This window comes from Choloepus didactylus, chromosome 2, assembly GCF_015220235.1.
Source record: "Choloepus didactylus isolate mChoDid1 chromosome 2, mChoDid1.pri, whole genome shotgun sequence".
Classification (NCBI taxonomy): domain Eukaryota; kingdom Metazoa; phylum Chordata; class Mammalia; order Pilosa; family Megalonychidae; genus Choloepus; species Choloepus didactylus.
This window is the reverse complement of record NC_051308.1, coordinates 143,457,516-143,473,689: the sequence shown is the minus strand read 5'-3', so window position 1 is coordinate 143,473,689 and position 16,174 is coordinate 143,457,516. Positions and strand designations below refer to the sequence as shown.

General features: G+C 38.0%; 1 long non-coding RNA gene across 1 annotated transcript in view; it reads right to left on the bottom strand.

The window, feature by feature from the left end:
- Nucleotides 1–13,990, bottom strand: part of LOC119521125 — a 31,036-nt gene extending 17,046 nt beyond the window's left edge. Inside the window, exon 1 of the long non-coding RNA XR_005214312.1 lies at nt 13,894–13,990. This is a non-coding gene — a long non-coding RNA (uncharacterized LOC119521125). The remainder of the gene's footprint in view (nt 1–13,893) is intronic.
- Nucleotides 13,991–16,174: the final 2,184 nt, after the last annotated feature.

Genomic DNA, 16,174 nt, shown 5'->3' with positions numbered 1-16,174 from the left:
AATTTGCCATGGAATAATATTTTTCCTCAAGCTATATTCAGGTGATTTCATAATTTATTATTTTAAAACTAACTGAGCAGGAATTTGTTTGATTTTCACATAAATATTTTTATGGTTGGCTCCTCCCCACCTCTCATTTCCCACTCAAAATCAAAGACAGGCAAGAATTTTCCAAGTAATCTTTGAAATTGCAATCCAATGCCATGTCAGGCAACTTTCACTTACATTTTATATTTTCACTCTCATTTTTTAGAAGTATTGAGTTATTCAGAGTTACATAATAATTAGTGGTAAAGTTAAATGGCAATTGGTGGAAAAATTAAAAAGGAATTTAAAGTTCCTAAATATTTTCCTTCCTGAAGCAATTTCTTTTCCCAGAAAAAAAAAATCTCATTTAAAGATGAAGACTTCCTTAATCAAGCTGTTAAGGAGGAAGAGCTGGAGAAAGCAATTGAAAGATGTTTATATTTAGAATTTCTTTTTTTCTTTTTAGTTTCAAGTTTGGGGCTTGAACATCTCTATGCCAGGAGAGGCAGATTAACCCGTTGAGTCATTTTTCCCTCAAAGGTGGAGATTTAATGAAAACACAGCCTCCTGTGGAGCCCCAATTCTCCAACATGAGGAGATGTTTGGGAAACAGGCATAAGGAAGGAAGGTATTGAAATTCGGTGAAGGTGGACAGAACAGTAACCATTAAAGAGAGTTCAGGCCACAAGCTACTGCTTTGTTTTAAGTAACTATGACTGCCTGCCATGTTAGAAACCAAGAATATTTTGCTAACAGCTTCTGGTAGTGTTTCAGAGAGAGAGGAAAAGACTTTATATGATGGAGGCACATCTCCCATGTTATTTTTTTTCTTATAATTTGCTGGGGAAGCATAGAAATGTGGAGAGGTTGGTAAGCCCCTGAGTAGAGAAGAGCATGAAAAAAATGGTCACCTGTGCATGGTGGTTTCTCCAACTGACAGATAAAAATGTCACCATACCTATTTTTGTTTTCATCATATTACACATACACATAGAAATGCATGTATACACAGTTTCCCTGAGAGTACAGTAAACACATCTCTGGCAGTTTCTTACTACCAACTTACACCTACCTGCCAGTTAGGTTTCCTTGGTTGCAGCAGGAGAAACCGATTCTGGCTAGCTTAAAGTAAAGGGAATTTACTTGATGGATAGTGGAAGCTCTCAGATGGCTAGAAGTGAATCAGCACGGAGGTATTTTCAGGGACTGTGAAGCTGAAATTGTGGGGATAGCCTTGTAGCAAAACAGAATGGCCAAAGCCTGCTGTTGGGTTGAATAGACTCCAACCATCATTTTGATTCATGCGTCCTACTCACATTTCAAGTTCTAAGCCAGAACCATTTGATTGGCTTAGCTTGAGTCCAAGTGAATGCCTTTTTGTTAAGATGTGTCTGGAGAGGACACCTGATTTTAGCCCCACTGGATAATGTCCAATGGAACGAGGTTATTCCCCACCAAAGAAAGGAAGGGGAAAAGGAATCCAGGAAACCAAATATCAGTGAGGTGCCAACACATAGTTGAGGAGAAAGTGAGGGAGAAAGGAACAGGGTCTTAATCAGTATCAGGGAAAACATGTCTCCCATGCTGCCAATACTGTTGTGAGGGAGGGTTCTTTTCCCAAGGGAGTGGTTGTGCCTTGCAGGGACACTTTTGGTTTGGGATCCTTGGGAATTCTTAAGCATCTTGCCCTGTCACTCTGAGCTTTTTGCCCAACAGCCTGTTGTATTCTGTCCTCTGCTTCTGGTAGGTCTTGGTATTGAAGAGTCTTAGTATGTGGGTGAAGGGTTGGGAACTGATCGTACAATGTCATCACTCTTTCTACGCTTTGTCTTGAGCAGATGAAGACAATTGGGCTCCTTACTTCTTAAATATTCTGAGAACCTAGTATTAAAAATTGCAGGTAATGGCAAAATGCTATGAAGATTTCATTAAGTTGTGTTTATGGGAAAGAGTAATGTGCTATTCATGTGAAAATGTAGCCATTTGAAGAAGGAATAGAAATATAACTGGCAAAGCTTTAAAACCAAATGGAGGCTCATTCAGCTGTATTTGTTGTATAATTCATGTTGCAGACATTTGAGCTGCCTAATTGACCCATTTCAAAATGCTGTGTAACCAATGATATCTGAGTAGTGTGGAGATACAGAACACATGCACACATTTGGCAAAACTTGTCATAGTCTTAACCTATATTTCTGAAGGAAAATAGGTTTTCTGTGTTGGAAATTTGAACTTTACTCCACATCCCACTTTGTGAAATTTACTTTCTGATAAGCAGGGTTATAGATTAATGTTGTCAATCCTTGTCTCACTTGAGACTTCGGAACTATACATCTCTCTCTCTCTTTGTGGTGATTGTTGTGGCAATCCTCCCTTCAGACTCATCTTCTCGTTAAGTCACATCATACTTCTTCCAAGCCTGCCAAAAATTGCCTTTGTGTTTGAGTCTCTATTTTCCTGCTCTTTCTGTTTCCCCATCCAAAGAATCTATCTGAAGTTGACTTCATAAGTGGAATTCTTCACTGCTGATTTAGAAGCAGCTTATCCTAGAATTGTGCAGGTGATATGCACTTTCGTAAGTCCTATACTTAAAGAATCAAGAGCCAGAAATGCCATAAAATTCTTATAGTCTGACAGAGAGAAAGGAGTTAATCATTGACTGGGGTTAGACCCAGCTACATCTAATTAAAATGCCTCATAATGCTTTCTGCTCATCAAGGAGGAAATGAAAAGAAAACATCAGAAGGCGAAAGATGAAAGGTGAACAATACCGTGATAGAAGAGGGTTTCTCGTTTCTCAACTGTTGTGATTTTTTTCTTTAAAGAACCCACCTCTCTTTTGGCTTTAAACCTGCCCTGTTGCAAAGCTATTAGTGTGCTGAGCCACAATTCACTCAATGACAACAGCAATCAAAGTGGCATAGAGAACCATGGACATCAAATTGGATTTCAGGCACATTGGTATCTTAATTTCCAAGTCACTATAATGGCAGAATTGAATAGTTGCAACAGAGACCATATGGCATACAAAGTTAAAAATCTTTGACTATCTTGCCCATTACAGAATAGTTTGCCAATCTATGTTATCAGAATAATAAAATTAGCCAACAATTAGTAAACACTTACCATGTGCCATACACTGTTCTAATACATTACATAGTATAAGTGTTTTAATAGCTCATTGAGGAAGGTACGGTTATTATACCCATTTAACAGAGGGTTAAGGAACTTGCAAAGGTTAGACTGATAGTTAGCGGCAGAATTGGGATTTGAAACCAATAGGATTGCCAAAATTTGCAAATAAAAATATAGGACACCCACACCCAGTTAAATTTAGATTTCAGATAAACAATGAATAATTTCTATTTTAAGTATATCCCATGCAATATTTGGGGCATACTTATATGGGGCATACTTGTACCAAAATATTGTCCATTGTTTATTTAAAATTCAATTTTAACTGAGTATCCTGTATTTTATATGGCAACACTAACCCAACCCAACTGACTCCAAAGTCCACACTTAACAAATACTATGCTACCCCTTTCTTCAGGAGACAGTGGGCTTATTTTAACAGGAATGGGGAATTTCACAGAGTAATGAGATGGACACAGAAGTATTTTCTAGGCAGTGAGTGTCAAAGTTAGTCTGTAATTTGAAAGGCACAGTTGGCTTTCTTCCCAAGAGCATCTTAAAGACATGGCTTAGCTTTTGGCAGAGAAGATTTCATCGGTTCTGGATTGGTTTCTTTATGGTACTGTCCAAATTTAGGGTGTGGTGCTGAGAGTTATTAGGACAAGACACAGATTAAAAGTCATCCAAATGCAAGTGGTAGTGGCAATTAGAAATAAAATGCCATTTCTAAGGAGTTCAGAAATGGCTGTTGGCTTAAATCAGACCCAAATGATCCTCCCAGATACTTGCTTCCAGTGCTAAGCTGCTAGTACTTAGCAGAGCTTTCAAAATCCATTCCATTTCCATTTCCACCACAATTTCTTGTCATTACTTAAAGAAAAGATAATAGCAGAAAGGAGGAGCTGAACTCTTTCTTCTAGACTCAAGGATCTTGAGATTTGTAGGCCAGCCTATGCTGAAAAAGAACATTTCTGACTAGGAAAGTAAACCCGGAATATTCTTTCTGTTCTTAGAAATGGGCCACAGATGTGGGAAGCAGGATATTGAAAAGTGCAGTCTATCAGGAGCAATAAAATTCAGCATGGGTAACAAATCACAGTTGACTTAGTGGTGTGGTATGCTGCTGTTGTATCTATAAGCCTGCTCTAATGGATTATTTTGCAAAAAGCAGCTTGAACAAGGCAAATGCTAGGTATCATTATTGCAGTTGCTACAGGCAATAGTCCATGAGTCCAATTACAAGCAGGCAGTGCCCCAGACACTGATTTTGCTAATTGCCATCCCTCAGACTTGGAATCCACTTTTATCCCAGTTGCATATTTTTTCATTGAAAGGATGTGATTTCTATCCTAATGGAAGAGACCAAAATGCTGGCTGCTTCGTGGCATAATTGGTTACATTATGAGCAAGTTGTTGACTTTGCAAATATATCAAATAAAAAAGAAAAAGTGGAAACCTATTTGAAATTATAGACTCTAAGTGCTCTGTATCCCAGGTAATAATCACTGATTTCTGGTAATTCAACAAACATTGTTTGGTTACCTACTGTGTGCCAGGTATGTGCTAGGTGATGGGGTGATGGAGACAGGTAGATGAATAAGATTCATTTCCTGACCACCAGGCACTCACAGACTAATACTAGAGACAGATATTTACACAGATGGATGTCATCAGGTATAATTCACTCTATAATGGAACCACGGTGGGAATCCAAAGGAGAGAAAAGCCAATGCTTTTTAAGTAGGTCAAGGTGTAGTTCACAAAGAACGTGTTGATTGAGCTGAGTCTAAGCATTTAAGATGGAATTTATCTGATGGAAAAGGCAGTATGAGGACAGGAACTCATTGCAGAATGAGGTAAACACATTGCCAAAGAAAGGAAAATAAGGCTCAAAGAGTAGAAATCAAACAGACTAGATCAGGGATCAACAAATTGCAAGCCAAATCCAGCCCATTACTGGTTTTTGTAAATAAATTTACATGAGCATACACATTCATTTAGGTATTGTCTGTGGCTGCTTTCACAAAACAGTGGCAGAATTGAATAGTTGTAACTACTCAATGCCTAAAATATTTACAATTTGGTCTTTTACAGGAAAAGGTTGCTGATCCCTAAAAGATAGCATCAGATCATATACAAGAAAATGTCATTTGATTTTGATGCTAAAGCTAAAATTATTGTTTTCATTCAATTATATTCACTGTGTGCTCCTACATGCTTGTCAAAATGGCACTTCAAAGATGAATGAATGACCTAATCCCAAACCTCAAGCAATACCAGGGTAGAAGCAGAGAAAGACATGTAAATAAGGAGCTGCACAATGGCAATCATCAGTGAAAATATAAATTACAGGGACATCACAAAAAGAGGAAGTGATCATTTATTCATGGGATCTGTGCCTTGGAAAAGGGCTAGAGACAAGTGAGTTCTTGAAGAACGAATAGGAGTTCTTAAAATAGGGAAATACTATTGCTCCATTTACAAAACAACTCCCAATGAAACATTATGATTTCTTTTTACGTTAGCACTTATCTCACTCTTTTAAAGTATCTTTGCATTATTTGGAATGCTCTGAAACATGTGGAGTAGGCTAGTGCTACTCTTGTGGCTATGGCCTTTCTCCAACATACATTATTTCAGCTCAAGATTATATACTACAATCACAGAAAAGTCAACGGTATTACTTTAGAGATTCAAGTGTTGAAAATTGCTCATAAAGGAAGATTCTTTTCCCCATTGCCCCCAGCTATAAACAGACTGATAATAATCTGACACATCTGGAACAGCAGGTAGGGTATACTTAATCTTTAAATATTAGAAACCACTTTATGTTACTGCAAGAATTAGTTTCAACCAGAATCTTGTCACAGAACTTCCCTGACTTGACTCCTGGAATTAACTTAGCAAGAAGAGTCTCCAAATGTTAGGCAAACTGCAGAGGTGGTTGCCCAAGGCTACAGGAAATTCCAACGATAGAGACTCCAACTGTATATAAGTTTCATGTTTGTGAATCAGTTTCCTTAGGCACTAGACCATAGTTGGAATTGCTGAAATAAATGCAGAACAAGTATGCTTCTTTACCACGTATTAAATTTAAACTTTGGCTTCAATTGCTGTAACAAACTATTGCAGCTTCAACAGAGATGTCCAACATATACCAGATCAGACCTCCCAGGGGCTAAAGAGTTGCTAGTAAACACACACACACACACACACACACACACACACAGAAACTGAAAATAACAAAGTTTGTCAATAAAACACACTTTAATAACCCATATCTTTATTTGTTTTAGTTATTACATTAGAATATGTACCTTTGAAAAAGTGAGTATTCCAAATGTTCATCCCGAGGCATATATATATGAATGATATTATAAAATTAAATTCGTATATACACTGTTTTATCAGTGAAATGAATATCCAGATCACCTGGACTGAGAACTGACTATGCAATTTTCAAATATTGGCCTGGGTTAGTGGCTTACTCCTGATTCTTTTCATAAATATCTTTCCCTGGTATTTTTGCTTTCCCAGGAATAGTTTAAAAGTCACTTGCTTGGTTAAAAAATAAAGCATGATTTTGCTATTTAGATTTTTGTTTTTATCCACATTATGATCAGTGAAATCATACAATACGGTCCTTATGTTGTCATGCCTTAGAAATTAATGGGACATATCCAAATAATAACAGCAGGATGAAACATTAGGAAGAGGCTAAGAACTGGGACTTGATCCACACTCTTGGGGAAAATGGGATTTTACACTGACTCTGATCTCTAGCTTCCCTCTTGGGATAGGCTTCATTAGATGGCTTTCAGCTTTGCTGAGCAAAATCCCCACCAGGTTTTTTTTTGGTGCAGATCATTTTGGCTGGCATTCGCTCAGTTTGCCTTGGGAAGACCTGTGGTCCATTCATCTTAAGAGTATTTTAAATAATTAATTCTTCAAAAAATATGTATTGACTACCTAGTCTGTGCAGGCCATGGGGAGACAGAAAAAGTTGGAAACAAGACAAATTCACTATCCTCATGAAGTATAGATTCTAGTCACTGTAATTCAAAGTCACTCTCTTCATTTCTCTGTTTAATCATAATGGAATCATAATGGAATGCATAATACAAAATGAAGAAATTAGAAAGGATGGTAACCAACTGAGAGAGTTTATTTGGAAAGTGTGAAATGAAAAAGCATGGTTTCTAACATTCACTCAGAATAGCAAAGAAACCAGAAAAAGTGAACTACGAAAAGAAAGCTTAGTAAACTGAGTTTGGCTTAAATGTCATGCAATATCAACAAATAAATAAAACCCAAGCCTTTTTCATAAAAATAAGCATTAAGGGTAAGATAAGGGAACTGTTTATAAAAGAGTCCACAAAGAAATTTAGATATTTACATAAGAAACTGCATTTTGTAAGAAAAAATATGAAAATGAGAAATAAATTTAGTATTATGTAGGGAATGTTGTGTAGTTTACATAATGGTATGACTTAGTTTGTTATGAATAAATTTTATAGCATATATGTTTTTACCTCACAGATTCAGTGTCAAAAGAACTCAAACATGGCAAAGCAGACATAAATAGAATGCAATTGAAAGAATACAGCAGCCTAAAATGGAACGGCTTTTTATGAGTATTATTTTATTCCAGTACGTAGACTACTGAATCTCCTTACCATTGTTGTTGTCAAATTTGTTCTGCCATTGATATTCAAATCAGATTTCCCCAGAGCAGCGCTCAAACAAGAGTTTCCCAGCAGAGTTCTTCTTAGCCTAACTTTCAAGGCATATTAGAAAATGGATATTTCTAATCAAATGACCAAACCTCTTCCCACGTTCTGGGTAGCATTTCTCTGCCTAGGATAAAGCTCCAAGTGCACTTGCTTTTTTTCCCAAACTCTTGTCCTTGCCCCCATATCACTGACCCCCTTGGTTTAGCCAAATGTCTAACACCGCAACGAGGAGCAACAAACATCTGTGGTGGGTACTTTGATAGTTCTATATTCTGATAGCCATCTTTTCTTCCTATGAGTTTTGCCCTTTGTTGAATTGAGTTTGGAAAAACTGCATCTCTGCACTTTTAATTTACAGTTCTATTTCATTGGCTTTCACCAAGACAAGACACTTCCAAAATGATCTTAAATTTTTATGGAGAGCCTAGTTTTGTTTTGTTTTGTTTTTACCACAGGGCTAACTAGAGATAAATTTTGTGGTTATGAAGCGCACGTAATTATAAAATGTTAAAGAAAATGCTCTGTCTCACTAGCAATACTCAAGTTTCACCCAGTTATCTCTGGCATATTTTGGTCTGGAGATAGCAATAGAGAGGGTTAAGCCTGGTGACAATTTGCTTCCTCAGTCAGTCCTGAGCCAGAATGTGGGCATTTATGGAGTAGATAGCAGCTTTTGTCACACAGTTTGCCTCATCAGAATCACCTTAGGCAAACTTCTTTCCAGAACTCCAATATTATCCTTGGTATAGTTCTCAGAGATTCTGATATATTGATATTAGGAGCTTTAGGTGGATTTGTGGAAATATTTTTGTAGTGACCGAGTATCATGATTTGAAAACAAATCATGTGAATGCAATCATCTTAAGACCACTGTTTGCAAAGCAGCACCCCTATTTCAATGGAATAATTTTTCTCTGTTTATTCCCTTAAAGGCTCACAGAAATAGAAAAGCCATGTGAGATTTCTTGAAGCAATTTCTTCAAATATTGAAGTCTCGAATTTAGGAGACAATATAAAAGGAAGAAAAAGAGGAATATATTGTGCTGATTAGGTAACAAATTGAAAAACCATGGGGCATTTCTGCTGTGGAGAATGACGCTATAGCAGTGGGAAATAAAACCCTATGTAAATCACTGATGAAATTAATATGTTTTAAAGGTTATCAGAGAAAAACTGCTGAATCCTATAGTTTGTCATCAGTAAATTAAATGCAAAATCACTAATTTAATTTGAATGAATTACCAGTTGACTTCTAATGTACAAAATAATAAGAACTAATGCTATTTTATGAGCTGGAAATGAGATTTTTTATTTTCAAAAGAGCAAAAAGACAAGAAATAAAGTTGATTCAGAGCCCAAACAACCTTTTCGTTATAGTAATTTGTTGACTTCTAAAAAAGATCGCTTTCTGGGTTGTATATGCAATTTTTTCATTCAAATCTAACTCAGATGTAATGTAGGAAGGCAATTGACTTTCTCTTAAAACTGGTCTGGTTCTGACCTAAGAGAAGAGGGTTCCAAGCCATGGCAAGGTGGACACATTGCAGTTTACCTAAGGGAGCCATCTGCAATCTGGTTTCTCATCCTTAAACTTGATAAAAGGAGGAAAAGGCTTTTTTTTTTTTTTTAATATCATTGAAGATGAAATTCTGAGATGCATGAAATCAACTTAACAAAAGAGACTTTTGTGCCAATACCTGTCATTGCAGAATAAATTCAAATTCTGGAGTCTTAGCAAAAATCAGAATTATAGAATATTAGAACTTACGAGGAACTTAAGGGATCTTTTTGTCCACTACTCATTTTGGAGATAGTGAAACAGAGGGCCAGAAGAGATGTATTATAGGCTGAGTAGCCTGGACTGAAAGCCAGAGCTTTAAGCCAGTCTCTCCTAACCTTTAATTAATTGCAAAATTAAGATATGTCCACTGGAAAGGGATCTTTGTATGCATTCACTTAATTCTCCCTTACACACACACACACACACCTCTACATCAGGTAGTTGTTTGGGTAGTATTTAAAACCATACTCTCATACTTAGGATGATTCCAAAGAAGCATACTGTGTGCAAAGGCTGCTTTTCCCGGGCATCTTATTTCTCCTGCATGTATTTCTAGAGATAGAGTGTGTTTAGTAACTTCATTAGCTGTGTGTGTGTGTGTGTGTGGGGGGGGGGTCATCTTCAGACAAATGCACTACAAAGTGGCTTTCTCTGACTTGCTTCAACATCTGAAGGATGTGCTAGAGCTATTCTGAAAACTAAGGTTATTTATTTAACTAGCAAAAGAAGTAAAAGATAAAAATCCAAGAGGTTGGAACAAAGGGTGAATGGTAATCTTATAAACTGTTTCCATAATGAACTAGGTTGAAAAGTGACAGACAATTCATTTAAAAGTAAAGTGCCACAAAGGAGGAACTGGATTCCTAGTAAGTGATGAACTGTTCTGTACTTCCCTGGTCACTTCTCTTGTGGGTGGCACCTGTTGCAAATGGGTTTTTGACTATCAAGTAAAAGACAACAATTTGCTTCTCCATTCAGCTTGTAAGGGTCATTTTGACACTTGTGAGAGTCAGAAGGGTCCGGAGTGAATACCAAAATTAAATGCCCTCATTTTTATTGATGGGGAAACTGAATTCCAGTGACCAAGGCAAGGTTCTCTAGATTGGCAAAAATGAGCAGAGATTAGAACCTGGGTGTCTTGATGCATATATTTTTGTGCTTTTTTCTACAATATCATCTGTTTGCAGGAATGGTGTGTAAACTCTGGAGTCTGAGGGCCTGTGATGAAATCCCACCTCTTGCACTCACTATACATATTATTCTGGTGAAGTTACTTAATCACCCTGTCGTTTAGTTTCCTCACCTGTATTATAGAAATGAAATACACCCTATCTTATCAGTTTGTTGCGAAGATTAACAAGCTTAGGTCAGTGCCTGACACAACATAGAGTACAACTGTGCTAGCTCTTAGGAGGGAGACCCTAAAGTAGCAGCAGGGAATGCTAGAAAGGAAAATCTGATCCTGATTCTAGGCACGCCTTTGCCTGTGCTATATGCCAGGTTGGGAAAAAGTAATACCAATATCCTACCAAAAAAACTATTTTTTGATAATCAAATTATATTATGCAAAATATTTAGCATTATGCCTGACACAAATTCACCCCTGGATAAACATTCACTTTCTTTTCTGTTGTTATCAGCATTGTCTAGTTTACCCAGGGGCAGCCCTGATAGGCATCCAGGATTTGGCCAGTTTGGCTAGGCAATACCTGCAGATAGAAAATTTTCAAGACTTATGTGTCTTAAAATCATATTTTTATTAATGCTTTCCTAATAAAATCCAGGAAGACTCTTGTTTATGTACTTTACCACAGAAAATTAATATCTGTTAATCTGAATGGGGCATCACATGCCATACTTCCCTAGTTCCCTTCTCCTTTCATTTTGGTGCCCATCAGTTTTACACAGTAAGCATTTTTGCATTGATGTCACAATTATATCTTACAGAATAGAGAGCTTGGAGAATAGAGATAATGGACTCCGCATATTCATCTCCTGGATAATTTGGTTTTGAGCTTCCTTATTTGTTGTGGTCCATATGCTATTAACCCACTCAGAGCCACTGTTTCATTGGCCATAGGCCACCACTCTTCTTTCATTCTTTCTAGTCAACATAGATGAAGCCTTTCTTGAAATCTTCAAAGAGCTCCCATATTTCAAATTTTTAGTAGGTAGCTTCCTTGCAACCCCCTAAAAATGAACAAATGCTTCTCAAATAAATCATACCTAAGAAACAGAAGCACTTCTTAGTCTAAAAGATTTGCACATCCTTAGCCACACACATGTGACAGCTCTAGTCACAAGTCATCTATGTCTATTAAAAAATGCTTCCCAGACATCTAATATAATAACAATAACAACAATTTTTTAAGTTACTCAATCTAACTCCGAAATTCATTATATTAAGCACTACAGTATCCTTTTTAAGGTTCCAAATCACTTATTCTTTCAGCAAATAAGCATTAACTGTCTTCTATATGCCAGTCATTACACTGGGTACTAGCAAATCAAAGTTACATAATCTATAGTCTCTGTTCTCAAAAATCTTCACAATTTAGCAGGAAAATGAGTCCCACAGGGGAAAAATCATAATAGAGTGAGACAACTGCAATATTAGGACATAGAGGAGCAAGTAGTAAGGATGTTGAGCCCTTATTGCAAGAAGGGAACAGGGTGAGGCTATGTTTCTTGGAAAACCTGATCCAAGACTTGAAGGATGAGTAGGCATAATCCAGGAGAAGAAAAAGTGGAGCAGAGGAAGGGGGTAATTCCAAATCACGAGAAGAGCATGTATGGAGGAAGAGGGGCACACACAGTACTACACACTGGGGGAAGTAGAGTAGTTCAGCATGGCTGGAGTTCAAGAGGAGGCATGGACAAGTTACAACTAAGGTGGAGGGTACCTCCAGGTCTTGAATGGCCTTGAATGTTATGCTAGGAAATTTAAATCTGATCCTGAAGTCATTGAAGGATTTGTATGCAAAGGGATTTCTTGATCAGATAATTAAGAAAAGTAATTCTGGATGCTAAGTGAAGCATGGATTGGAGAGTGATGACTGGAAGAATGGAGAACAGTTAAGAGAAAATTTAAACCAAATGAAGGCAGGAATGGTGAAAATGGTAGAGGGGTTAGAGCTAGATTACCTTGAGATGTCAGGGAGGGGTTGGTGGTGAGGCCAAGGGAGGAGTTGAGGATGACCATTAGTTTTCTGATTTGGGGTTGTTAGGTTGATGAAGGCACCATTTGCAGAAAAAATGAAATACTGTAGGAGGAGCATATATTGGGGGTACAAGTGTAGAAAAGCTGTTGAAGTTAATGTTGCATATGTTGAGTTTGAAGAGCATATGATACAACCACAATGATATGTCCTGTAGGCAGTTTGGAACCCATAAGTGAAGACTGAACTATATGTATATATTTGGAATTGTCAGGATTTGCATAGAGTGTCAGTCACAGTCTATACTCTCTCATGGATTGATAAACCTGTGGTTCTCTGCTCAGGGCTTCTGAAAATCCTCCAGAAAGATCACATGGCATACACTGCATCCTTGTAGGCTGCAGGGAGAGGTTTCTGTTAACTTCATAGATATCACTGAGTCTCACATTGTGGTGGAGACCATGTCATCATAGCAATTTTGCTGCTTAGTCATCTGGGTCCACTAGGGAGGCTGCTCTTCATCTCTCTTGTCAGTCTTGGGCAGGACCAGTAGTTCCTAACACCCAATGCAGTGCATCTCTGTCCTCCTGCCCAGGGTTCTCTCATTGCTCTGAAGAACAAGACACTGTGGAACTGGCCATGGGTCCACACACAGGCACAGGCTCACCTGGTCTGACCTACCAGGTTGTGGGCTGCACGGCAACAGAGTGAAAGTATCCCTAGTTCAGACCCATGCCCTCTAGTTCCTACTATAGAGGCTGCTGCTGCCTCTTGGAATTGGGCTTTCTGTGTGTGGTAGGCAGAGTGGTGGCTCCCTAAGATGTCCATGTCCTAATCCCTGGCACCCATGAATATATTACATTATCTGGCAAAGAGGAATTGAGTTTTCTAATCACAGATAAGGAGATTATCCTGGATCATCTAGGTTGGCTCAAGGTAATCACAAGGGTTCTTAAAACTAGAAGAGGGAGACAGAAGAGGAGGAGGTTATAGGGATGTGAGGTGAGGACTCGACCTGCTGTTGCTGGTTTTGAAAATGGAGGAAGGAGCCATAAACCAAGGAAAATAAGCAGCTTCTAGAGAAGCTGGAAAAGGCAAGAAAATGTGTTCTCCTCAAGAGACCCCAGAAAGGAACATAGCTCTGCTGACACATTGATTTTAGCCTAGTGAGACCTGTGTTGAAGTTCTAACTCACAGAACTGTAAGGTAGTAAATTTGTATTGCTTAAACCACTGTGTCTGTAATCATTTTTTATAGCAGTCATAGAAATCTAACACACCTGGAAACTACCCAAAGGGGATGGATGACACAGTCTAGACCTGTGGCGGTGTTGACATCTCATGGGGTGAATGTTGACCAATGTGGGAGAGGAGCCAGTGGATCAATTCCTCTCCCCGACTCTTCCACAAATTGTTCTGTCGAAGAGGATTTCATACGGCCTTTTTGAAACAACCTGTGAGACAGGGAAACCAACCGTGTGTCATAAAGCTGCAACCACCTATGCCTTTGTATTTGTTATTACTTCTTCTCTTACTCATTTCCCATTTTTGCTCATTCCTGATTTTTTAGGATCGCACACCATAGCACAGAAAGTTTTTACCTCACCCTGCCTGCTTCCTAGAGAACCTGGGACAAGCAGTAACTGTTACCATGCAAGTGGCTGAGCCCATCTGGAAAGTGTGTGTACAGTCAACTGAAGAGGGGTCAAGGGATGGATTCTGGGGGAAATAAATATTCAAGAACAAGATTGCAAAAGAGGAGTCTGAAGGAAGCTGAGGACTGGGCAGAGAGGGAGAAGAAAAACTGGGAACTATCAGTGTTTTAAAGCCAAGGGAGGAGAAAATCTGAGAAAAATAGGGGTGTTCAATGGAATTATTGGTGCAGTGATCAGTGAGATCAAATAAGGGAAGAATTGACATTTTAAAAATAACACTTAGGAGATCTTAGCTGGCCTTAGTCAAAGGGTTACAGGGGATTTTAGGAATGAATGAGAAGAGATAATACATAGTCAGGAAGTGTAGGCAGCTCTTTAAGTGGGTTGATTATGAAAGCAAGAAGAGAGAGCACTGTAGGTAGAAGATAATAAGGGATGAAAGGAAGGACTTGTATTTTCTATTTTGACTCTGTTGTTTGTTGTTTTAAGGCTGGAGGAACCTGAGCATTTTTACTTACTAAAGGAAACTAGCCAGCAGAGGGGACAAGTTTAAAGATTCACGTAAGAGACAGGGAAGCACAGAATACTTCCTTGAGTGCTCTCACGAATACAGAAATGTTTCCCTCCCCCAAATCTAGCATCAGAAATTTGGCTACAGCGGCTGTTTGAGGGGGCTGGCAGCTCTGTTTCTCAGTGAGGCAGACATGAGTTGAGCCTCCCCAGTCTATTTTGGAGAGCAGCATAGTTACTGGGCTTGCTCCTTTAGCCTTCTGGCTTGAAACAAAGTTAGGTCTCAGCACTCAGGGCAGTGAGTTAAAACCAGAAGAAATAAAGTTGCGTATACAATTCTAAAAGAGAAAGAGATTCTTGTCTGGGACCTCTTCAGAATTCTCCTGTGGATTCTCTCAAAGTAATGCAGTCACCAAGTGTGATGGATATTCTAAGCTAACTCAGCAACCTTCTTTCCATTAACATTCTCCATAACTTACAATGCATGCAGCACACATTCTCATATACAACCAAATCACAATCAAAAGAATAGAAAGTTTATCCAAATCTCGCTTTTTAGGAATCATAGATTTTTAGTGCTTAGAGGACAGTTTTAGAATGATTTAGTTCAATGTTCTTAATTTGCTGTTGAAGAAGTTGAAATGTAATGAAGTGTATAATAGTAACAACAGCACAAAGATAATACATTATAGTTATAATGGGCTTTTACATTAATTCTTTTGATCCTCAGAGAGACCTTGGAAGATGGGGAAAGCAACTGATATGTATTGAACATGTGCCTTAAATATATTCAATATTTAGCCTTCATGCATCTACAAGATAGGGATATCTACCTCTCTCTTCTGTGTGCTTCAGGATGAATAAATTTTTTCCGTTTTACAGGTAAGGAAACTAAAGTTAAGGGATGCCAGGCTAATATCCAAGGCCTAAAATCACATGGGAATTGACAATAAACTCAGGATTCTTTGACTTTAAAATATCTTTCATTTCTTTTTCATTTTATATTTTATAATATTTTATGCTTATCAAGGAGAGTTCACTTACAAAATTTTAGTTAATTGTTATGACAGCTATGATTCTAAACCACAGGGAAACCAAAAGACAAAGGATTTGTCCAAAGTTTTGTAAGTGGTAACTTTTATTAGCGCTAAAGCAAGAATAGTGCTCTAAAGTTTTCCCCAACATAACAATTTTCAGTACTATCTAAAACTGGAATTATCTGAGGAACTTTTAAAAATGTACAAGTGCTCAGACACCACCCCAGATGAACTGAATTGGAATTTTGGTGGATGGGTCGTGGGTGTCCATTTTCTTTTCTATATTGGAGAAGTTGTGGGTTTACAGAACAATCATGCATAAAATACAGGACTCCCATATACCACCTCCTCACCAACAC